Below are 25,245 nucleotides of genomic sequence, written 5' to 3' on the forward strand. Positions count from 1 at the left end.
CCTTGGAGTGGGATGCCATTATCTGTCTGCTCCACAATCATCTGAACAAAGCAGGCATCACTGAGGATTATGTATTTTTTTACATTTTTTTCAGTAACTGATACCTTCCAGGCAACCTTGTTAAGGGGTAAGCTCAGAGATATGCAGGTGGATGAGCCTATGGTGTCCTGGATAATGGACTATCTGTCAAGCAGACCACAGTTTGTGAGACTCAAGGACTGTGTTTCTGAAATGGATGTGAGCAACACTAGAGTACCACACGGAATAGTCCTATCTCCTTTTCTCATCACTCTGTACACCTCTGACTATGAAAATACCACCAGGCCATGTCACTTGCAGAAATTCTCATATGACTCTGAATTATCGTAATTGAAATGATAAGGAGAGTAAGAAAAAGTATAAGAGTCCAGTGGAAAACCTTGAAAATTGTCTGCAACTTAAAATCAGCAAAGCCAAGAAACTGATTATTAACATTTACCTCACTAAAAAGCCTGTATGTCTGATCACTATTGAAAGAGCTTATGTGGAGGTAATACTCTGCTAAAGGTACTTAGGAGACAACATTAATTACAATCTGGACTGGTCTAGCAACAAAGAGGAACTATAGAAGAAAGGGCAGAGAAGAGTCTTTTTTTAAGGAGACTGTGTTCCTTCAATGTGGGAAGAGATGTCCTTCTGTTTTGCAACTTTGTGATGGTGAGTTCAATGATGGGCCAATAACATCACTTCAAAAGTGGCCCACTTGATCAACAAGCTGAGAAAAAGGCAGGCTCAGTTATGGGATACACTCTGGACCCCCTGGAGGTACTAACGGAGAGGAAATGAAGATAAAACTAACTCCTTAAATGACCCTGAAACCTTTCTCCATATGTTTAGGAACTGCCCCACTCTCTATTGGCTTGCTGTTTCAAATTTCCTCTCTTCAATGCTCTCTGTGCAGATTCCTCTCTTACCTCATACAGTATTTTCCTTCTCCTGGACCTTTCTACACTCTCTCTCAGCCCAATCCAGCAAAAGCTGTTCTTTCCGGGTACCATCACTGCCAAACTTGCTCTGGCCCCATGATGAAAATCCCCCTGTTCTATCCCTCTTTTGATTCTTGGAGATCTTTTTTCTATAAACTATCTCTTCTTGATCTCTCAGCACTGAGGACTGACAGAGTATCTGGGTCCAAAGGGGAGTAGCTTTCAGTCACCAAGCTTGTGCAAGAATGGCTAGCTGATGGCTCGTGATAATGGGAATGCATCCTCCTTGCTGTCTTTCATTTTCAGTCTGGCTGTACAGAGTGGGATGGGCGGTCTCATGGTGTGGAACCCCTGCAGATTTTTTTTTTTTCTCCAGCCGTCTGGAGTTTTTTTGTTTTTTTCCGTCCTCAGTCGCCATCGGACCATACTGTTGTTCTATGGTAATTAGTGTTATCTTATTTTAATTCTTACTGTAGCTGCATTTTCCCAGAGTTTCCAAAGTTCAGCAGCTCTAACTCAAAAAATGGGATTCAACAAAAGCCTGACTCGCAGAAATGATTCCACAGACAAAATATCTTCGTTTTTAAGTGTTTAGTTAAGTTTCAAAGTAAAACAGTTCACACAAAAAAGAAAATTAAAATAGCAAAAAAAGGAAAAATTTATAATAAGAAAAATTCAGTTCTAAGCTTAATCTTGTTACATCTTAAATCGTTACTACTCACTTATAATTTCTGAACCATTTCAAAATGTTTCCGAACCATTTCAAAGCAGTCAGAAAACTGTATGCTTATCCCATTTCTAACTTGAAAATGGGTCTTTCAAGTCCCTCTTTACTGGGACCTGCTCTAAACACAACAGAATCTAATATCACACTGTTTCTCAGTTATAGCAAGAAGGTTCTATCTCTTACTAACTTATAGGGGGAAAAGAGTACAACATTGTCTATGACTATGGAAGAAATTATATTCTATTCAAATTAAGCAAACATTAATATGAGTTTAACTCAAAACTTTAACTTTCTAAGATTGGCTCTTACATTTCCGGCCCCTAATTGGCTATGCAGGAGTGGAGACAATTACTATACTTTACTTCAATATGAGCCAGTTAACTTTATATTAACTATTGTTTTCAAATCACTAGCAATCTAGCAATAACACTGCAAACAAACATTTTAAAAATTTCAGATTTTAAACATTGGCTGTTTCTTGCAGCAGGCACAGTTTATTCATGGGTCTGTCAAGTGTGCTGGTTTTGGTTTGCACACAAACTCTTCTGACTGCACCTTTGGCATCTGGCATTGTCTTGATGACTCGACCCATTACCCAGGAACTGCGGGGTGTTTAGCTTCTTCGGGCATTGCAGCTTTGAAGAGTCTTCCTCCAACTCTTAGCATTCCATCTTGTATGATCGGGTCAACTTTATAAATGTGCCTGTTCTTTTTAACACAAGTCTTTTTCTTTAAAGCCTTTAATTCTTCTGGAAATTCTTGCTGTTGACTTAGGCGGATAAGCTCTGTTTCAGCTTTAAGTAAGTCATCTAGAGAAATTGGACTTGTTTTTAAAGTCAGTTTATACCTTTTCATGTGCTTTGCGGTGAGTGATTTTTGTTCTTCTGGATTACTTTTAGTCTGACTGACTTCTAGTTGGAATGTTTTTCTTTTATTTCTTAAGTTCAGCATTAAGTCTTTAAACTTGAGAAATCAAGCAACTGCTTTCTTCAAGCAATGCCAATCTCAAAAGTAGGTGATTAGTTTGTTGATGGGCTCGGTTGCTTCCTCTATTTTTGTCATGTTAACTGCACAAGTTTTAACTTCTGGATCATCTTCAAAGAGTGAATCATTTGGTTGATCTGGTCTTTTTGGCCACTCCCGTTCGGGCTTCAATAAGAAACTTGGACCTTGTGACCATGTGGTGTTTATGATAAAGTTTTCTATGCTTAGCCCTCTGGATGCTTGATCAGCCAGGTTAAGGGCAGATGTGACATAACTCCTCTGTGAAGGCTGTGAATGATCTCTGATCACGGAGATTCTGTTGGCAACAAAGGTCTTGAACCGAGTGCTTTCATTTGAAATGTATTTTAGCACTGTGGTGCTGTCAGTCCAAAATGTAGATTCTTCTAAGGGTATTTGAAACTCACCTTTAAGCATTTTGTCCATTTTAACTGCCACAACGGCTGCTGTCAGCTCCAATCTTGGAATCGTGACCTGTTTCAATGGTGCAACTCTTGACTTGCCCATCAGGAATGAACAATGCTTTTTGCCCACTCTGTTGGTTAAGACAAGGTAAGTGACAGTGCCATATCCATCTTCACTAGCATCTGCAAAATGGTGCATTTGTGCTGTCTTTATGGTTCCAAACCTGGTAGGTTTGAAGCATCTGTTCACTTTATAGCCTGTAAGTAACTGCAAAACGTCCATCCATTTTTTCCATTTCTGAGTGTGTTTGACTTCTACTTCTTCATTCCAACCAAATTTCTCTTTGCATAAGTCTCTTAGAATAAGTTTTGCTGGCAGTAAGGCAGGTGCTAAAAAACCAGGTGGATCATAAACTGAGCTAACAACAGACAGAATACCACACCTTGTAGTGTGCTTGTTTTGTAACTTAATCTGAAATTTGAAACTGTCCGTTTCTGTGCACCACTGGACACCCAGGGCACGCTCTGTGGGAAGGAGACTGCGGCTCAAATCTAAGTCCTTTTGTTTATGAGCTCTGTCTTCTTCAGGAATAGACAATAAAACTTCTCTGTTGTTACTCACCCACTTAGTCAACTGAAATCCCCCTTTTAGGCATAGAGCTTGGAGGTCCTTTGCCAGCTTTATTGCTTGTTCTTCTGTTGTTACTGACCTTAGACAGTCATCCACGTAGAAGTTATTGAGAACGGTGTTAACTGCTTCCTCAGGAAATGTATCTCTGGCATCTTCGGCTGTTCTATGCAAAGCATAAGAAGCACAACTGGGTAAAGAAGTAGCACCAAAATGATATACTGTCATTTTGTATTCTTCAAGGTCTTTACTTAGATTACCTTCAGGCCACCATAAGAAACGTAAAAGATCAGTGTCTTTATCTGGTACTTTAACTTGGTAGAACATTGACTTAATATCTGCCATTAAGGCTACTGGCTCCTTTCTGAATCTTCTAAGGACGCCAATTAGTGTGTTAGTTAGGTCGGGGCCTTTTAATAATTGCTCATTAAGTGAAGTCCCCTGGTAGGAGGCTGTGCAGTCAAAGACCAGTCGAATGTTATTTTTCTTTGGATGATACACACTGTGATGTGGAATGTACCACACTCTGCCTTCATTGCAATTTAGGTTTTCTTTGGGTACCTTGATAGCGTAACCCTTGTCTATAATGTCTTTCATGAAGGCTTTATAGTCTCCGTGGAAACTTGAATTTTTGTTCAGTTTTCTTTTGAGTCCAATAGCACGCTGTTCAGCAATACAGAGATTGTTTGGCATTTTCAGTGTTTCATCCTTCAAAGGCAAATTTAAACAATAGTAGCCACCTACCAGTCTCGCAGATTCTGAGGCTATGCACATGAACTTGATGTCCTCCTGTGACATCTCCTCCTTTTCTTCACAGCTGCGCTCTGGAAAATCTGTGTTATACTGTTGCAGCAACATATCCTCAATCTTTCTTATTGACACACGATTGATTGAATGTTTGGGCATCTTACCACTTTGTTTTGTGAGGTCGTCTATCTCTTTGTATGGTCCAACAACCACCCATCCAAGTGCAATCTTCATAGCATGAGGTCCACCTCCTTGGCTAGGTATGGTTCGTAACTCCTTGAAGATTTCTGGGTAGTTGATTCATATGAAAAGAACAACTTCAGAGTCAATATGAGTTAGACGTACCTCTTTAAGATATGCCCACTTATCGATATTTTCTTTTAGTGAAATATTTTCTCTGTCCAATGGAATTGAGACCTGTGTAAAGACCTTTGGCAAATCAATATATTCATCATCATTGAGACCACAGACTTGTAAATCTGATAAGACAGAACATTGGGTTAGCACTTTTGAATCATTTTCATAGTTATTCATAGTTTTGAGAAATACTTGTGTTCTTCTCCCTTGAAGGTTTAATTGTCTGTGGGGCCTTTCAGTGCAAATTGTTACTGTACTGCGGTGGTCTATAAAGGCATATGTTTCTACATACCTTTCACCTTTCTTAGATTTTACCTCAACAGGAACTACTTGTAGTGCACATTCTTCTCCGGCCCCAGTAAAGCTACAAGTTCCAGTCTCGATTTCCCTTTCAGTAGATGTTACCACAATAAATGTAGATTTAGATGTTGCTCCGGAATCTTTTTTGATATGCAGGATGTCTGGGTGCTGAAAAGAACATGTCTGACATTTCATTCTTTCTTTACAGGTCTTACCAAGATGCCCCTGTTTGAGACAGCGAAAACATAAACCTTTAGATTTTAAAAAGTCAATTCTTTCTTTATGTGGCAGTTCTTTGATTTTTCTACATTCAGCAAGGATATGCTGACCATTGCAGAATACACAAGGCTTTTTAAATGCACATGTATCATTAGCAGTCTTTATGACAGAGATTTCTTGAGTTCCCTTTTCGGCAGTATCAGTTATATCTGTAGTGTAGATACTTCCTGATTTTTGACTTACTTAAGAGGGGACCTAACATTGTCAGTCTTTTCCTTTTTCTCTTTGCTGCCGTAAATATGATGCATAAATATCTTAGCCTGTTTATGTAAAATGAAAGTTAAATCGCGAATTTCTATCTCTCTTTTTTCTTCTTCTTCAATTTCATAAGGTATGTCCCACCACTTATTTTGTAGAGAATATGGGAGCTTTGAAAGTATAGTATGGATATTTTCATTGCTATTAAATGCTGCTCGATTTTTAGTTTTAGTCATGGAGTCTATACAGTTATCGAGAAAGGTTACAAAATCTCCCAAGGCCTCACCATCCTTTTGTTTTATTTGAGGCCGCTAACTTTCAAGCTGCTTTCTAGCCTTTTTATAACCTTCATCTGGTGGCAATAGTGTACAACCATTAATCATTTCTTGAGCTGATCCTCTTGTATATTGAATCCATCCATTTTCCAACCCGCTGCATCCAAACACAGGGTCACGGGGGTCTGCCAGAGCCAATCCCAGCTAACACAGGGCACAAGGCAGGAACCAATCCCGGGCAGGGTGCCAACCCACCGCAGGACACACACAAACACACCCACACCAAGCACACACTAGGGCCAATTTAGAATCGCCAATCCACCTAACCAGCATGTCTTTGGACTGTGGGAGGAAACCGCAGCGCCCGGAGGAAACCCACACAGACACGGGGAGAACATGCAAACTCCACGCAGGGAGGACCCGGGAAGCGAACCCAGGTCCCCAGATCTCCCAACTGCGAGGCAGCAGCGCTAACCACTGCGCCACCGTGCCGCCTGTATATTGAATCAAATAATCTAATTTATCTTGTGGGTCTGCTAGTACGTCACCTATAGCGTGATCGAAGGCTCTGATAAATTTCACATAAGTCATTGGGTCACCTGAAAATAAAGGGACCTGTCTGTGTGGTACTTCAACACGCTGAGCTCGAGGTGGTGGAGTAGTAGCTGTGTTTTGTTTAGTTAACGATTTAGCCATTTCAATGATTGCTTTCTGATATTCAGCTTGATTCTGTATGAGCACATCAACAAGATCTTGTTTGTAATTCTGCGAATGGGCCCCTGAGGTAATTACTGGTCGTTCCTGCCTTTCCGACTCAAGTTCATCTAACCTTTGTAGGATTCTTTCAAGTTCTGTGACTGTCAATGAGGGTGATGATGCTGCTGCAGCGCTTTTCTTGACTAAAGAGTCACATTTAATATCCAAAGCGCGCTTTAACTGCAGAGAAGCCTTTCACACCTTTGACTTTGAGCGATTCCGTTCTTGTAATTGCATCTCTTCGAAATGATTAACTAGCTGTTCGTCGGATGTGTGTGTTAACAGTCTATTTGCATCTTTCAGCCATAGCGTTGTAACATTAATAAATTCGTTCCAATTCTTAGAGCTTTTGGCGAATGTAATTTTCTGTTTCTTAATTGCGCTTGCGCTCTCTTTACTTAGCACAGATAGTAGTCTTTTATTCAACTCTTCAATCTGAATGTGCGTATCTCGAAAGATTCCAAGCTTTTGTGCTACTTCTATAAGATTTTCTTTAGAATCATTAAGGCTGTCGATTTCAGTCATAAGCACAGAAAGCTGATCTTTCCTTCTACTTATGATCTTTAAGATCTCCAATTACATTTTCTGGCTTCGAGTCTGTACTCAAATCACTACTAACTTCACTTGAGTTATGCTTAGACATTGCCATGACAACAGCTCGAATGACTGACAGCTGGTTCTCTTGACAGCAACAAACGTCACAGTCGGAACTTTCCAACAAAGCAGATTACTTCCTTACAACAAGGCTTCAAAGACTCAGGCAAAAGCGATCATCCACAATGTCTTTTATAATATCACAGTCTCTTAAAATCTTCTCAAGTTCAGGTATGGCGACCTTGCTTTCATTTACGATAATGCAGAGGTAGAAGATAAGAGCACAGTACCTCGGAATGACTCAGTTCTTTTTCTTTCATTGACGAGTTCTGGAGCAGAAGCGTCCTCTGTCCTCAGATGGTAGATTCCAGTTCAAGGCGAAGGCCTTCAGATGGCAAGTTTTCTGACGAAAATGTAGCTGTGTTTTCCCAGGGTTACCAAAGTTCAGCAGCTCTAACTTAAAAAATGGGATTCAACAAAGGCCTGACGCACAGAAATGATTCCACAGACAAAATATCTTCGTTTTTAAGTGTTTAGTTAAGTTTCAAAATAAAACAGTTCACACAAAAAAGAAAACTGAAATAGCAAAAAAGGGAAAAGTTTATAATAAGAAAAGTTCAGTTCTAAGCTTAATCTTGTTACATCTTAAATTGTTACTATTCACTTATCATTTTTGTACCATTTCAAAACGGTCAGAAAACTGTATGCTTATCCCATTTCTAACTTAAAAATGGGTCTTTAAAGTCCAAATTTACGGGACCTGTTCTAAACACAACTAGATCTATTATTGCACTGTTTCTCAGTTATAGCAAGAAAATTCTATCTCTTACTAACTTATAGGGGGAAAAGAGTTGAGAATTGTCTATGACTATGGAAGAAATTATATTCTATTCAAATTAAGCAAACATTAATATGAGTTTAACTCAAAACTTTAACTTTCTAAAATTGGCTCTTACTATATATATATATATATATATAGGCGGCACGGTGGCGCAGTGGGTAGCGCTGCTGCCTCGCAGTTGGGAGACCTGGGGACCTGGGTTCGCTTCCTGGGTCCTCCCTGCGTGGAGTTTGCATGTTCTCCCCGTGTCTGCGTGGGTTTCCTCCAGGCGCTCCGGTTTCCTTCCACAGTCCAAAGACATTCAGGTTAGGTGGATTGGTGATTCTGAATTGGCCCTAGTGTGTGCTTGGTGTGTGGGTGTGTTTGTGTGTGTCCTGTGGTGGGTTGACACCCTGCCCGGGATTGTTTCCTGCCTTGTGCCCTGTGTTGGCTGGGATTGGCTCCAGCAGACCCCTGTGACCCTGTGTTCGGATTCAGCGGGTTTGGAAAATGGATGGATGGATATATATATATATATATATATATATATATATATATATATATATATATATATATATATATACGTATATACTATTATTATATAATATTATATATATAATAGAATACTTGAATCTTTATGTGAGAGTGGAAAGTGCATGCTTTTTCATGCCAATATGCCAACAACATATTGGGGAAAGGCAATTATGACAGCATGCTGCCTCCAAAACCACTTACCAGGAAAATTACATGGACTTAAGTAATCAGGTCCAGCGTGGAACTCAAAAACAATCAAATTTCTGAAGGATTCACACAAAGCAAAACTGCTTCATGTTTATATTCTAAATGTATAGATGAAGATTGTGGATGAGTTAATTATTGCTCACAAAAAGGATGAGGAAGTTGCAAAGTTAACTGCAGTACTCAACCAGCACTTTGATATTAAAGACCTTGGGGACATGAAGTATTACCTAGTAATCAACGTACAGCGTGAAGAGGAGGGCAGCTTCCTATTGAAACAAAGTACAAAAATTGATGCAGTTCTTCATCATTTCAACATGACTGAAGCCAAAGGAGCAAGCACACCCACGGACACAGCGTATCAGAAATTGGAACCCTTAAATGTACTAACGAACAGTACAGACAAGCAGTGGGGTCACTTCTGTATATTGCAACCACCAGGCGTCCCGACATCGCAGCTACAATTGCTACTCTGCAGACGCGTAAGTAAACTCCGTCAAAGAGACTGGAACTCAATCAAGAGAGTCATGACATATCTCAAGCAAACAATAAAAAGACCTAAGATAAAAATTGTCTGCATTTGGTAATATCAACCTCATGGGATATCTGGACTCACCTATGTGGGCAGGTGACCTCAACACTCGCAAATCTAGTACTCGCAAGTCTTATATCCTGGTCCAGCAACAAGCAAATTTCAGTGGCTTTATCTTCTGCAGAGGCAGATTACATCTCAGCTGCCTATGCCAGTCAAGAAGTTATTTGGTTGCGCCAGTTACTAGAAGATCTTGGAGAGCCGATGTCCTATACTGCAGTCTTATATGAGGACAATCAATCATGCATTAAGCTTGCAACCAGTGAAAAAATCAATGCAAGGACAAAGTGTATTGCTGTCAGACACCATTACATTCATGATATATTAGAACAAAAAGAGATTGTACATATTTTCATATTGTGAGACTGATAGAATGATTGCAGATGCTATGACAAAGCCACTCACAAGAAACATATTTCTTGAGCTAAGATCCAAAATGGGACTGATATAAAGAGTAATTGTTGAGTGGGGGTATTGGAATAAGGTAACACGTGTTTGATGCAACAACTTCAACATATATAGTTTAGTAGTTATGGTTTATCATGTCAATAGGTGGCAGTGTATTACTGCTGTTTGCTGGATGAATGTGGAATGTACCTCTAATTCTTGTTGTTCTTCATCCAGTTGTTTACAATTAATTAATTTAAAAAAAAAAACAGGCATTGTAGGCTGCACCCAAGTTTAGTTAAAAATTATTGAGACTGTTTCAAGAATTCCCAAAAAGTGCTGGAAAATTCTCATCTTGACTTAACTTCACACCTTCTGCTCTTAATTTAAAGTATCCAAGAACTATTTTTTTCCAAATAATAAAGGTCTTCATAGTGAGATGTGCTCCTCTGGCAAAAAATGAAGAGTCTGCATTAAAAGTTGCTAAATATGTTCCTGTGATCCTGTCTCAGTCAGTAACATGAAATGACTTTGTGTGGTTTTTCCAACTGTCCTTAAGGCTGCATTAGCTCCACCTAATTATAAAATCATTTTCATCCAAACAAAGCCATGCACTAAAAGTTATACTTTTAAATGCTCTTGCATAAATTAACTTTCAAAAAATTATGTTTAAATTATCAACAAGCTAATTTAGTGTTTAAGACTAGCACTGTTTAATAGAGGAAATTCTATAGGAAGAAGATTGTTGCTTTAGGATAGCAAACATAAAGTGTATCACAGGTGACTTAATGGAAGTAAATATTGAGAGAAGACTTAGTAGCACATGTCAAGAATAGACGTTTTATTGAACAGTCAGTGTGGGATTGGGGGGGGGGGGAGGGGGGTTGTTTCATTAACATAGTAGAATTCAATGTGGAAGCAACAAAAGAAGACAATAAAAGAAGCATACAGTGCATTCAGAAAGTATTCACAGCGCATCACTTTTTCCACCTTTTGTTATGTTACAGCCTTATTCCAAAACACTATGTAACAAATTTTTATTTTTATTTTGTTCCTGGGTACGAAGTGTGTTTTCCTAACCCGTTATGCCTAAAAAAAATAGAAAACAGCTGTTGTTCCACAAAAAATTTGCTTTTGTGATCAGGGTAATGATATTTTGAAATTTGTCTGTTTTCGAGAAAATTCTCGATTCGCATTCAATACTGAGTAGTCTTCTAGAATATTCTTGAACTGCTAGAATTGTCCAGAAGTTTCTAGAATTTTCCAGAATTATCTAGAACTTTCAAGAAACTTTTAGAGCTTTCTAGAATGTTCTCGGCCTGTCCAATAGCAGTCATACAAGTATAGAAGCACAGGTGACTCGAACCAACAATTCGGTTTATGTTATTTTTTTGATTTGATTTAGATGGCATCAAGAGGTTGCTTGCACCCAGCAGATGCATTTTGCTACGTCTGTGGACAATTTATAAAGACAAGAGCGAGAAAGTATTCCGTGAAAGCATGTCGTAAGATGTGCGAGGCCTACAAGGCATACTTCGGCATGCCTGTCGGGGATCAAGACAAGCCCTGGGCACCTCATTTCACATGCGAATATTGCAAGAAAACTCTTGAAGGTTGGTACAGGGGAGAAAAGAGAGCCATGAAGTTTGCTATCCCGCGAATTTGGCGGCAACTGACTGACCACTCAAGCAACTGCTACTTCTGCATGGTGGATCCTACCAAACGTCGCACTGGCAAGAATGCGCCTCAAATCGTTTATCCAGACATTCCTTCTTCCATTGCCCCAGTACCACAATGCCCCGAGCTGCCCGTTCCCACTCCTCCGAAGAGGGATCAGCCATCTTCAGGAGACAGCAGCAAGTCAGACAGCGAGGAAGATATTGCAGATCCAGATTGCGGTTTCACAGATGCGGCTGAGGAGAGAAGGCCATACTTCCATAACCAGAAAGACGTCAACGATCTGATCAGAGACCTTGGTCTTACCAAGTCCAATGCTGAGCTTCTGACATCCAGGCTCAAGCAGTGGAACTTGTTGGATGAAAGCGTGCAAGTCACAAATCAGAGAAAGCGTCACCAAACATTTTCCAACTTCTTCAGTCGGCAAGATGGGCTGTGCTTCTGCAACAATGTGGCCGGTCTATTTGAGGCTATAGGTATCACCTGTAACCCGAGTGAATGGCGCCTATTCATAGACAGTTCATTCCGGAGCCTCAAAGCCGTGCTGCTTCACAACGGAAACAACTACCCGACGCTCCCTATGGCTCACACTGTGCATCTCAAAGAGGACTACACCAGTGTCAAGATGTTGCTGAGTGCCTTGAAGTATGACGACTATGGATGGGAGGTCATCGGAGACTTCAAAATGGTGTCATTCCTGATGGGCCTTCAAGGCGGTTTCACAAAATTTCCTTGTTTCCTTTGCCTCTGGGACAGCCGTGACACTAAGGCGCACTATCACAGAAAGGACTGGCCATAGCGGACCGAGTTCTCTGTGGGGAAGAGCAACGTCAAGTGGGAGCCGCTGATAGAACCTCAGAAGGTGCTGATGCAACCACTGCACATCAAGTTAGGCCTCATCAAGCAATTTGTCACGGCTCTTGACAAGGAGTCAGCAGCTTTCAAGTACCTCCAAGATCTCTTTCCAAAGCTGTCCGAGGCAAAGGTCAAGGCTGGTATCTTCGTCGGACCGCAGATCAAGAAGATCATAGAATGTGACGAATTCGCCACGCTGCTGAACAGGATGGAGAAAACGGCTTGGAACAGTTTCGTTGCAGTGGTTCACGGCTTCCTGGGTAATCACAAGGCTGACAACTATGTGCAGTTGATTTGGACTCTCATAAAGAATTACGCCAAAATGGGATGCAGAATGTCTCTCAAAGTCCATATCCTTGACGCTCATCTTGACAAATTCAAGGAGAACATGGGAGCTTACTCAAAGGAGCAAGGCGAGCGCTTTCATCAGGATATACTGGACTTTCAACGTCGTTACCAAGGACAGTATAACGAAAACATGATGGGTGACTACATTTGGGGGCTTCTTCGAGAAAGCGATTTGCAGTACAGTCGCAAATCTAGAACACCTACTCATTTCTGAACCTTTTTGAGTGGTTTTGACTGTCTTTGTCTATTTACCATGCAAGTGTTGTTCTTTATCAGACCGCATGAACGAAAAGATAAAAATTCCCTTGTTTTGTCACTATAAATACGAAATTTTCTGGGCTGTGGTCATTAAATCAAAGTTTGTGCTGAATGTAGTCATTTTTTCCATAGGCTTTAGACATAAGCAGTTGAAATATAACTCTTGAAGCCAGGAACAAAAATTGTGTTACATAGTGAAATGGATTAAATTCATTTTTTTCCTCAGAATTCTGCACACAACACCACAACAATGACAACGTGAAAAAAGTTTACTTGAGGTTTTTGCAAATTTATTAAAAATAAAAAAAACTGAGAAATCACATGTACATAAGTATTCACAGCCTTGGCTCAATACTTTGTCGATGCACCTTTGGCAGCAATTACAGCCTCAAGTTTTTTGAATATGATGCCACAAGCTTGGCACACCTATCCTTGGCCAGTTTCGCCCATTCCTCTTTGCAGCACCTCTCAAGCTCCATCAGGTTGGATGGGAAGCATCGGTGCACAGCCATTTTAAGATCTCTCCAGAGATGTTCAATCGGATTCAAGTCTGGGCTCTGGCTGGGCCACTCAAGGACATTCACAGAGTTGTCCTGAAGCCACTCCTTTGATATCTTGGCTGTGTGTTTAGGGACGTTGTCCTGCTGAAAGATTGACCGTTGCCCCAGTCTGAGGTCAAGAGCGCTCTGGAGCAGGTTTTCATCCAGTATGTCTCTGTACATTGCTGCAGTCATCTTTCCCTTTATCCTGACTAGTCTCCCAGTTCCTACTGCTGAAAAACATCCCCACAGCATGATGCTGCCACCACCATGCTTCACTGTAGGGATGGTATTGGCCTGGTGATGAGCGGTGCCTGGTTTCCTCCAAACGTGATGCCTGGCATTCACACCAAAGAGTTCAATCTTTGTCTCATCAGACCAGAGAATTTTCTTTCTCATGGTCTGAGAGTCCTTCAGGTGCCTTTTGGCAAACTCCAGGTGGGCTGCCATGTGCCTTTTACTAAGGAGTGGCTTCCGTCTGGCCACTCTACCATACAGGCCTGATTGGTGGATTGCTGCAGAGATGGTTGTCCTTCTGGAAGGTTCTCCTCTCTCCACAGAGGACCTCTGGAGCTCTGACAGAGTGACCATCGGGTTCTTGGTCACCTCCCTGACTAAGGCCCTTCTCCCCCGATCGCTCAGTTTAGATGGCCGGCCAGCTCTAGGAAGAGTCCTGGTGGTTTCGAACTTCTTCCACTTACGGATGATGGAGGCCACTGTGCTCATTGGGACCTTCAAAGCAGCAGAAATTTTTCTGTAACCTTCCCCAGATATGTGCCTCTTGAAAATCCTGTCTCGGAGGTCTACAGACAATTCCTTTGACTTCATGCTTGGTTTGTGCTCTGACATGAACTGTCAACTGTGGGACCTTATATAGACAGGTGTGTGCCTTTCCAAATCATGTCCAGTCAACTGAACTTACCACAGGTGGACTCCAGTTAAGCTGCAGAAACATCTCAAGGATGATCAGGGGAAACAGGATGCACCTGAGCTCAATTTTGAGCTCCATGGCAAAGGCTGTGAATACTTATGTGCATGTGCTTTCTCAATTTTTTTATTTTTAATAAATTTGCAAAAATCTCAAGTAAACTTTCTTCACGTTGTCATTATGGGGCGTTGTGTGTAGAATTCTGAGGAAAAAAATGAATTTAATCCATTTTGGAATAAGGCTGTAACATAACAAAATGTGGAAAAAGTGATGCGCTGTGAATACTAAATGGATGCACTGTAAGCTCCTATTAGTCCTAGTAGGCCTTTCCCCAAACTTAGAAAAAGGCCTAATTATAGTTTTAAGTAATTTCTTCAAATTATACAAAATAATCTGCTAAAACTGGCAAGTGGAACTGCTAAAACCTCTGCTAAAACCTCAAATTATGGTTGTTTAAGAATTTATTCACATGAATGTATTTGCATGAATCAGGTAGAAAACAAACAAAAATTAAAAAAAGATCTGCTGCAAGCAATTATCTTTCATCATATCTTAAATCATTCTTAAGGCAGATTGAAGACTTGCGTGCCAACTTAAGTGAAAATTTAAAGAAAACGTATTAAGTAATTGCAAGACAAACACTGACTTAATCAGTTTTAACGCGAAAAGATGCCGATGAAAGATGAGAAGTAGCGGGCCGCTAGGGTGGAGAAAAGAAGAGCTGCTCAGGAAGCAGCAAGTGCATCAACCTCTGAGCAAACGAATGCTAAACGTACAGAGAAAGAAAGAAGATGAAAACTAGGAATAGTCAAGTTAAGTGTATTCCCTACACGTTATCATGCAGTTCACCTTTACTGGTCAGTTATAAAAGAATGAGCTGTTTTTACACCATATTGTAATGTTTTGCTGTATGGAACCTTACAGTAGACTACTACGGTTAAATTAACACTTTAACCGCATATATGAGTTGACATTTATACACCTCTTTTACATTAAGCTTTATTTGTTTCGGATAAATGCATTACAGTAGAAATTTAAGTAATATGATATTCAAATATAATATTCCGTAAAACAAAATTACAAAATTTTAAGTCTGTTCAATCAGAGCTACAAATAATTCAATTTATCACTTTTAACCCACCCCCTTAACCAGAAAGAGAGCAAATTAGTAATAAAATGAGAAAACAGAGAATAAGAAGGCACACTGCGTTATACAGCCTCTTATAAATTAAAATGATAGTTCAGCAGACACACAAGAAGGAGCTTAATAAAGTTAATTTAAAATGACATTAATGCATTCTTGTCAAATTCTAAAGAAGTTCTGTGCAGTTCCATGTAAATATTTTTTTAATTCCAGTTTTAGATCATTTAAAGTATTATTTTTGCCATTAAGTTATGGAGGTTGCATTAGGATTCTTCAAATTCACGAGAATTAGTTGATGTGATGATATTGTAGTAAATAATTTTCAGTGAATAACCAGATAATCTAAGCTCCTCTACAATACCTCCGAAGACTGCTGTAGGAGGATTTGCCATAGTCATAAATCCTGCACTATCTGATAGATAAGAAAAAAATCTTTTTCCAAGGTGGCTTTAGTTTTGGACAGTCCCAAAATATATGCCCAAGTGAGGCTGAGAGCTACATGGCATCACTCACAATTCCTGATAAATTGTACATAGGTTTAATCTAGAAAGGTGTATACAGTAGATGATTTTCAACTGGATTTCAGCTTTTTTTGCATGAATTGAAGTAAAATGAATGTTGCAAATGTTGAAAGAGGTCTCTTTCCCAACATTGACAAAGGAGGTGTAGCCATGGGCACTGTGACAGTACTTGATAAAGTCTGGAAATGCTTCCAGTATATTTCTGATTACTAGTTAAAATATTTTCAAGTATAAGCATTGGAGGTGGATTACGAAAGTTACACAATTTCTTTTTTGCAAAGTTCCTGACAGCATTTATATACTTACTAGACAAAGAGCCCGTTTCGACAACGTAAGATGAAGCGGGCACGAGTTTCTGTCAGCAGTGTATGAAGAACAAATGATAAGTAACGAAGAAGTTGTTTTGTAATGATTGTAGTCTGCTTTACTAATTACTGTACAGGCTTGTACTGTTAGTTGATGAATTTTCCAGGCCTATAGTATAATATTGAATGATGAATGTTCCAGTACAATATGGAATAGTAATAAGTATAATCACCACAAACCTGATATAGGTGTATTGAATGAATGCGTATTTGAATCAGAATGCGTAATTAGGCCTCGAGCTGTAGTCGAAATCGCCTTTCAGGCCTCTAGAGCTTTAATCGAAGTCGCCTTTCACTTTGAATTTTTGTGGCCGTAACTCCGCCGCCTGCCGTGATGTTGGGGTTGGATGTCGGTCTCGTAAGGTTTTTCGGGCAGCTGCGCAGAAGGCGACTGCGCATTCGGCTTCGAACGGACGTGAGTGAGTGAGTGAGTGAGTGAGTGAGGAGGCAGGCGAATTATGTATTAAGATAAGTGTTGTTTTAACACTGCAAAAGTTAACACTGATAATTTTACTATATTACCCTGGTATTGTGAATAGTTGTCTGTTTGCTGTATAATCTCTTCAATGATCTTGGGATGCAGTGAACTCTATGATGTTTCTATTGTGGCGGACGGCCTGGAAACCCCTGTGATGGCAGGATGGGGGAAGGCAGCTTATTTCAGGACGCTGCCTTCACCAAAATGCTAGGTGGTAGCTCTCCTGGAGTGTAGCGATGCCCCAGATTCCCGCAGGGCATCCTAGGACTTGGAGTCTGGTTTCTCAGCCCTGTTGGGTGCCACGGCTGCCGCCAGGGGGAGCTGTGAAAGGAACTGGGGAGTTATGCTTTCCTTGCATCTGTCCTGGAAGTGCTGACAAGTGAAAGGGACAGAGGAACGGAAGCACTTCTGGGTCAAGGACCATATAAAGGACTGGTGGAGACCCAGCAAGCAAGCCGGAGTTGGGAGGAAGTAGGACAGAGCTTGCTGGAAGGAGTGGAGGAGATTATTGTGATTACTGCATTTATTTATTGTACTTATTGTGGCTGTGGTGCTTTTTAGGCACTGTTCAGGAAGAAATAATTAAACGGTGCTTTTACACTGTGTCCACGTCTGTCTATTGGGTTTAACGGGGCGACAGCAACCCCTAGCGTTCTTACACTATAAAATTATTGAATTTATTGAATTTGTTTATAGTTAATAGGCTGACACAATTAACATAGTGATTTAAAAGTGATGTGAGGTCACACTACAAAATCTAGCTCCATTTTTTCCTCACAAACATGAATGTATCAAGCAATTTCCCATCCTGACTAAATTGTTAAAATTATACTCTTACTAAATATATATATGCCGACCCAATGCTGAGCATTTCAGGTATTTTTTAACCTGATTCTGATGTTATCATTTATGGTGAATTGAACATCAAATTTTTCACCACTAATCTGTTTTGTAATAAATGACTATCTTAAACTGCAGTACTGATAAAGTTTTAGAGCAAATGTCATTCAGGATATTTGTATGGTTTGTGAAGAAATAAACTACTTTAAATGTGCAGTAAAATCCATGTAATGTATTGTGGGTCAAAAATTGACCTGTAGGACATGGTAGTGTTCCGGTTTTGTAGCAGCTGTACATAAATGGTGCAACTGGATACTTATTTTTTTTTTCCCTTTTGTAAAGTTAGGCCCTCCTACTAAAAACCTTCACAATTCTGAAAAAGATGACAGGATGTTTTTATAGATGGTGAACAAACATATTACCTTAAAAGTAGCAGAAAATCTCTTAAATCAGTGGTGAGTTAAAAGTGCCCCAAAGGAAATGAAAAGGTAAACATTTTATCATCTTGAAGAGATTTAATTTAGGGTACTTTTAGTGATTTCAAACCAGTCTGTGGACAGGTATATTCATATTGATTGGGTTCAAGTCTGGACTCTAGCTGGATAACGTTAAGGACATTCATTGTTCCACTCCTTTGTTGTTTTTGCTTTGTACTTAATTTCATTTTTCTATTGGAAAGTGAACCTTCAGCCCAGTATGAGGTCTAGAATGCTCTGCAGTAGGTTTTCCTTAAAGATGTCTCAGTACTTTGCTCTGTTAAGTTTTCCCTCAACCCCATCGAGTCTCACAGTCCCTACTGATGTAAAACAACCCCACAGCATGATGCTGCAACCACCGTGCTTCACCATTGGAAAGGCATTGCACAGGTGATAAGCAGTGCCTTGTTTCCCCCAGATGTGCCACTACTTTTGGTTTCACAAGACCGAAGAATATTGTTTCTCACAATCTGAGTTTTCTTTAGTGGTCTTTTGTAAACTCCAAGTGGGCTTTCATGTGTCTGTTACTGAGGAATTGCAGGAATGGTTTTACTTTTGGAAGTCTCCCCCATCTCCACACAGGTCTGTAAGAGCCGATCTTCAGAAAGTTAATGTTCAATATTAAACTTATTTAAGTGTTTGCTTAATTTCTACAGAAAATCAGTTTCTTATAGCTACCTACAACTTGGTATAGCCTTTTACCCACTGTAAGTTAACGAGAAATAGAACTTTCTTAGCTATATCTGTAAAACAAAATGTTAATTAAACCAGTTATGAAATAGTCTCATTGCTAGCATGGACTGTTAGATTAGAGCATTGGCATACAGTTTTCTCACTGTGCTTATGTGCTTAGCTTGCTTAACTTGTTTAATGTGCCTCAAGTATGAATGTATGACCAAACATAGAGAAATGAAATAAGATATATAAACCTTAAACAGAACTTTTCTTAAACAAGAACTTTTCTTTTTTTTAATATCATTTTTTTCTCTATTTTTGTGTGAACTGTTATGTTTTGAAATTTTACTATAACTTTTAAAACAAAGATATAGTATTTGGTCTGTGGAATTATTTGAACACTCATCACACTATTGCCTGAATCATCCTATGCAGCAAACTAAAAGGTAATTTTGGATAAACGTAGCTACAGATTCTCTGGAGCTCAGCCAGAGTAACCATTGGCTTCATGGTCACTTCTCCTACCAAGGTTGCCCTCCCATGGTTGCTCAGTTGCCTCTAGGAAGAGTTATGGTTGTTTCAAACATCTTCCATTTAAGACTTAATAAGGCAACTGTGCTCTTGGAAACCTTTAATGCTGCAAGAATGTTTTTGTAGCCTTCCACAGATCTCCACCTCCACACAATGCTGTCTCTAACCTCTGCACTGCTTGGTATCCTGTCAATAATTTTATTCAAAACTAATAACATCAGTAAGGAAAGGTAAAAAAAAAACCTCAGATAGGCTACTTGCCAAATTAATGAATGAATTAACAAATGAAAAATAAGCAGATGAATGATTAATGTAAAAAAAAGTGAATAAAAAGTCCAACGATTGAATGAAATCCTGAGGTCAGACTGACGGGAATATAAAAAACTGATTTATAGAAAACTCATGTGTTCTGGGGTGCTCTGGTAGCAAGTGACGTTGAGTCATGCACACTACATCCTCCTCTGATCAGGTGCACTTTCACACATTTCAAACCTCCAACTTTCCATGAATGATCAGAACTGCACCCTGCTAGCTGGTCTTTTCACCCTTCTTGTTATATGTGCGTATCTCTCTGCCATATTCTCTGCTTTCTTTTGTTTGTCATTGAGCCGCTTCAATTCAAACGTGTGCCTGGTGATAATATAGCAGCATTAGACATGCACTGCGGTATAGTGCTGGTTCAAGTCCCCAGAAGGTCTCTGACTTTCAGGCTTTCAAATCACTGGGGCGACACTTGAAGAGACACTGGATACCGGTGCGACCTTGTCCCACCAAATCAACAGGTAAGTAACTTCTATTTATCTATATCTATATTATATATAGCTATATAAAATGCTACTTTTAAATTGTCTGCAGACTTAACTCACTGAAGTGCAACTCTGAGTCACCAGTTAACCTAACTTGCATGAGTTTGTGGATGAAGGTGGAAAACTCGGGAAGTCAAGGGAAGAATATGTAGTCCAGACACAATAACTTCCAGGAACAGATTCAAACCCAGAATGCAGCAGACAAACTAAATAACACAGGTGGAAATTAATTAAACAAATGACAGCAATAATAAAGTGGGAAAAATAGTAATTTAAAGTGGGTGTTGTGTTGTCTACCCAAAGCCGCTTTCTTTCTTGTTTTGAATCAGAGAGACTAGTCCAAGCATCACTGTATGTCTATTCAAACACCTCTAAACATAAATAGCAATGAAGTACAGATGTTAGCCAGACTACAAGTTATCCATAAATTTTCTGAATGGATTTTTTTCCATTGCAAGATCACTAGAGCCATAGTGTTTTTGGCAGCATCAGTGTTAAAGGAGATACGAAAACTGGATTGGAATGAGAAACACTCACTTTGTCACTCAACATTCACACAGTCACACTTACTCAAATCTTACGAATTTAACAATATCGAAATTTAAGCTTACCTATGGGCTGAGAAAGCTATCACACTTGTATGACGTTGCATGTGGAAAATGGTTCTTGTTATCATAATTTTTATTATTTGAACATAGCTTTCTAATAGCTTCATTTTAGTGTAGTCCTGATTGTAAAAAAGGCTCCTGTGCCTTCAAGGCGCTGAAGCATGATGACGTGAAAACCGTGGCGTGTGCAGGGTGAATGCGCGTTTTGTGAGATATACCTCGTGAAAGCCGGAACTACTGGAGCCGCTGGAGAAAGTTTAAGTTTGTGCGTTGTTGACCAAATAACCACACATATACCTACTCACCTACCTGTACAGTTGTTCTACTTCATGTGAAATTTGGCATCTCAACATTAAAGCGATTTCTTGAAATGGTTGGATTAGTTCCTGTGTTCTAACCGACACACCACAGCGACTACAGCGTATTGCAAGTCTGCCTTTCTTCATAACACTGATAATTCTGTATATGCTTTTAATTATAATTTTTGTTTATGGCTCCAAAATCTGTACTAACGTCTACTTTCTCTGCTGTTCTTTTTCCGGTTTTCTGTGGTGGCAATCTGCACTGCCACCATCTGATCAAAGCACCGTGCAGTCCCTACATTGATGGATTGAAGGCCAGAGGTCCACATGACCATCATCATCTAATTCTTCAATGTGAAGCCTGAAAACCATGAGGACTGATTGAGATCATTTATGTTAGGTAGAATGCCCAGTGTTTTTTTTTTTTTTTTTCTGTCCTCCCTGGCCATCTGACCTTACTTTATTCTCTGTTAATTAGTATTGCCTAATTTATTTTTATATCCATCCATCCATCCATCTATCCATTTTCCAACCCGCTGAATCCAAAACACAGGGTCACGGGGGTCTGCTGGAGCCAATCCCAGGCAAAACAGGGCACAAGGCAGGAACCAATCCTGGGCAGGGTGCCAACCCACCGCAGGACTTATTTTTATATTTCTTCTTTTATTTCCTTTCCTCATCTTGTAAAGCACTTTGAGCTACATCAGTTGTATGAAAATGTGCTATATATAAATAAATGTTGTTGTTGTTACTCTATTATCAAGGTTGCAGCCTAATCATCATCACTTTAATGGGTGCCATGGAAAAGCCAGAAAGTTTTTAAATAATATATTTATTTATTTATTTATTTATTTATATATTTAAATTAATAATTTAATTTGCACAAGTGTACGTGAGACAATTGTTTTAATGTATGAGCTTCCATTAGTTGTTTGTTTATAAGAGTGAATGTTAGTTTATTGAATATAAGGTAAATATATTTTCTTTGGTGACATATCTATTTCATTTTCAAGGAATTGGAGGATGATTTATCAGTTGTAACAACTTGAAATTTCTCAAAGAAAACATTCAACATTCATTCATACTCAGCTTTGTTGATATACCTAATATCATTACACTTCTGTTTCGTAGTATTTTGTCATTATATTACGGCAGTCAGCACTGTAAGTTGGGTGGCAGACTAACAAGTTAAAGGTACTAAAGACTTATTTTGGCATTAATGCCACTCAAAGATAACTTATTTAACGCTTATGTAATACGTCCTTGATTCGATCTTAGAAACATGAAATGAAAAAAAAAAAGAGCACAATTTTTATCTTCATGACTTTAATTGCACAAGGACTGCCAAAACTAAACCACCCCCACTATTCTCCCACTTCCCTGCATCTCTGTCGGTATGTATAAATGAAGAAAATGAACACCAGAATGAGGCAATTGCCTCGTTGTCTTCCATGGATGCGACAAATTTTTTTCTATGCATTGAACAGGCCACATTAATCGCAAAAATCAACCCATTAACTTTCTCAGGCTTAATATTGGGCCATTTGTAGGGTGGGGTAGTCAACAGTGGCCTGTTCTTCTACTGTAGGTCATGATAGGTTCACTGCACCTCCCCAGTTAGGAATAGGGCCAAAAATGTGCCCACTCTTACTGCAGCCAGCATTGTCTCAAATATGAAGACGTACATCTCCAGGACATCTGGTGGCCTCATGGAAATAAGCAGCTGTGTTGGCTCTTGCCCCCAAACTACTTGGTGCACATTGGTGCACATTGGCATCATCTATCTGCCCTTGGTGTCACTTGATTTGCAAGCTGTTGGACCAGCTCCATAAGGTTGGCTGAGTCTGCTATCAAACCGGCTTTGATCCTGCCAACTATGCCATTAGTAATGACAGCTCAAGACTGCAGCAAGACATTTTGGTGTGATTTATGTCCGAAGACCCAAAGGAGAGAAACAACACTGAAAATAGCGCTTTTAGGTGTGCAGGATTTGAAAAAGAGGATTGAGGGAAGGTTCCGTCTAGTTTCAGCGAAGTGGTTGCTCAGGCCAAAAGTTACACCTCCTTCCAGGATGCCCAGGACTTTATGGCAGTGGGATCATAAAGGGTGAGGGTAAATGCCATAGATAGATAGATAGATAGATAGATAGATAGATAGATAGATAGATAGATAGATAGATAGATAGATAGATAGATAGATAGATAGATAGATAGATAGATAGATAGATAGATAGATAGATACTTTATTAATCCCAAGGGGGAATTCACATAACACAAACACAATGAATAATTTGTGTAGCCCTGCTCCATATTATTTGTTTGTGTGTCATACATTTTAGTAAGCAACAAGTACTACATAATTAAAATAGTAATACATATTTATAATTACACCTGAATAATTTTGAATGTTTGATACACTGAAGAAAAAAACACCTGTACAAATGTAATAAATGTATATTTTCACAGCAAAAAATGCTGTACTGCAATTAATCATAAAAATAATTAAAAACCTAAAAGTGCATGTGTATTTACATTTAAGCAGTGTTTAATTGCTAATATAAATTAATTAGTCTGATTGGTCCATTTTGCTTCAGTTTCTCAATTATTCTGATTGGTCAGTTTGCCTTTGGTCTGATTGGCCAGTTTGGTTTTGGTTGCTCAGTGGTTGGGATGATTAAACAAAAGTTTAGGGGTACAAAGTTCAATTCCTAATTGTGGCATTTAGAGAATTTCAATGACAATGAATTGAAAAACTTATCGGCCGACATTGGGTCACTAAATAGCAACGACTACAAGTCACTTTCAAAGACTGAAAGAATTTGCAAGAATACAAATACTGTTTTCACAGTGGTTAATGGAGGCCCGTGTACCACTGGTAGTCAAAAAGCAGACAGTAGGAGAGCTACCTGCCACGAAATGACAGAATATGACAAGCAGGTTTTATGGAAACATAATCAACTAAGGAAATACTGGGCAAAAGTGGTTGAGACATCCAAATATACCAAGGAGAGGCATATGAGGAATGCTGCAGGTACATGCAGGGATAGAGAAGTTGAGGCACATCAAGATTCTGAATAGAGGAGCAGGAGTAAGGCAATATGTACAAGGATGGTAAGGCAACCTAAAAATCACCAGAAAAGAATTGCATGAGTAGCTGTGAATGTTCAGGTGTAGTGACAGATGGTAAATAGTTAGACACAAAACTACCTCTTTGCATTATATGACCATATCGATGCTATAGAACAGTATCACTGATGAGTGATAAGTAGCAAATGTGTATATTGCAGGGCTACGTATTTTGAAGGAGAGGCTACAATAACAAGTTTTTACACAAGGTGCTGTCACAGAGGGAAGGTAGTAATGTTACTTATAGAGGTCCCAGATCTGTTTCAGAAGCTTATGTCAGGAATATATGTCCATTCTAAGAATTTCAATGAGAATATTCGATCAGTTTAATCAGACAAGGGCATTATTTAAAGTTTCGAAAAATGTATTATTCATTGCATTATATTTTTTAATATCTATGTCAATCATTTACAATTGTCAAGTTCATGAAATAATACTTTTTTTACATTCTGTCCATGTTAATGATTTGCAACAACAACTGTCAATTTCATAATTTTTTTTTTTTTAAATATATCAATTATAGGGCGGCACGGTGGTGAAGCGGGTAACGCTGCTGCCTCGCAGTTAGGAGACCCGGGTTCGCTTCCCAGGTCCTCCCTTTGTGGAGTTTGCATGTTCTCCCTGTGTCTGCATGGGTTTCCTCCCACAGTCCAAAGACATTCAGGTTAGGTGCGTTGGCGATTCTAAATTGTCCCGTGTGCGCGCCCTGCGGTGGGCTGGTGCCCTTCCCGGGGTTTGTTTCCTGCCTTGCGCCCTGTGTTGGCTGAGATTGGCTCCAGCAGACCCCCGTGATCCTTTATTTAGAATATAGCAGGTTTGATAATGGATGGATGGATAGATATCAATTATGATGTCAGAGGGGGACACTTTTATATTTTTTTTGTGTACTGGGTGGTTCCATTAGGCACCCACTGTTGGAACTGGGGGGTGAGAAGTTAAAAGGCTGTCTGTACTTATTAATGGTATTTGCTGTCCTGCAAGGGAATCACTGCTTTGAAGT

Source organism: Erpetoichthys calabaricus, chromosome 3 (assembly GCF_900747795.2).
Source record: "Erpetoichthys calabaricus chromosome 3, fErpCal1.3, whole genome shotgun sequence".
NCBI classification, from domain to species: Eukaryota; Metazoa; Chordata; class Cladistia; order Polypteriformes; family Polypteridae; genus Erpetoichthys; species Erpetoichthys calabaricus.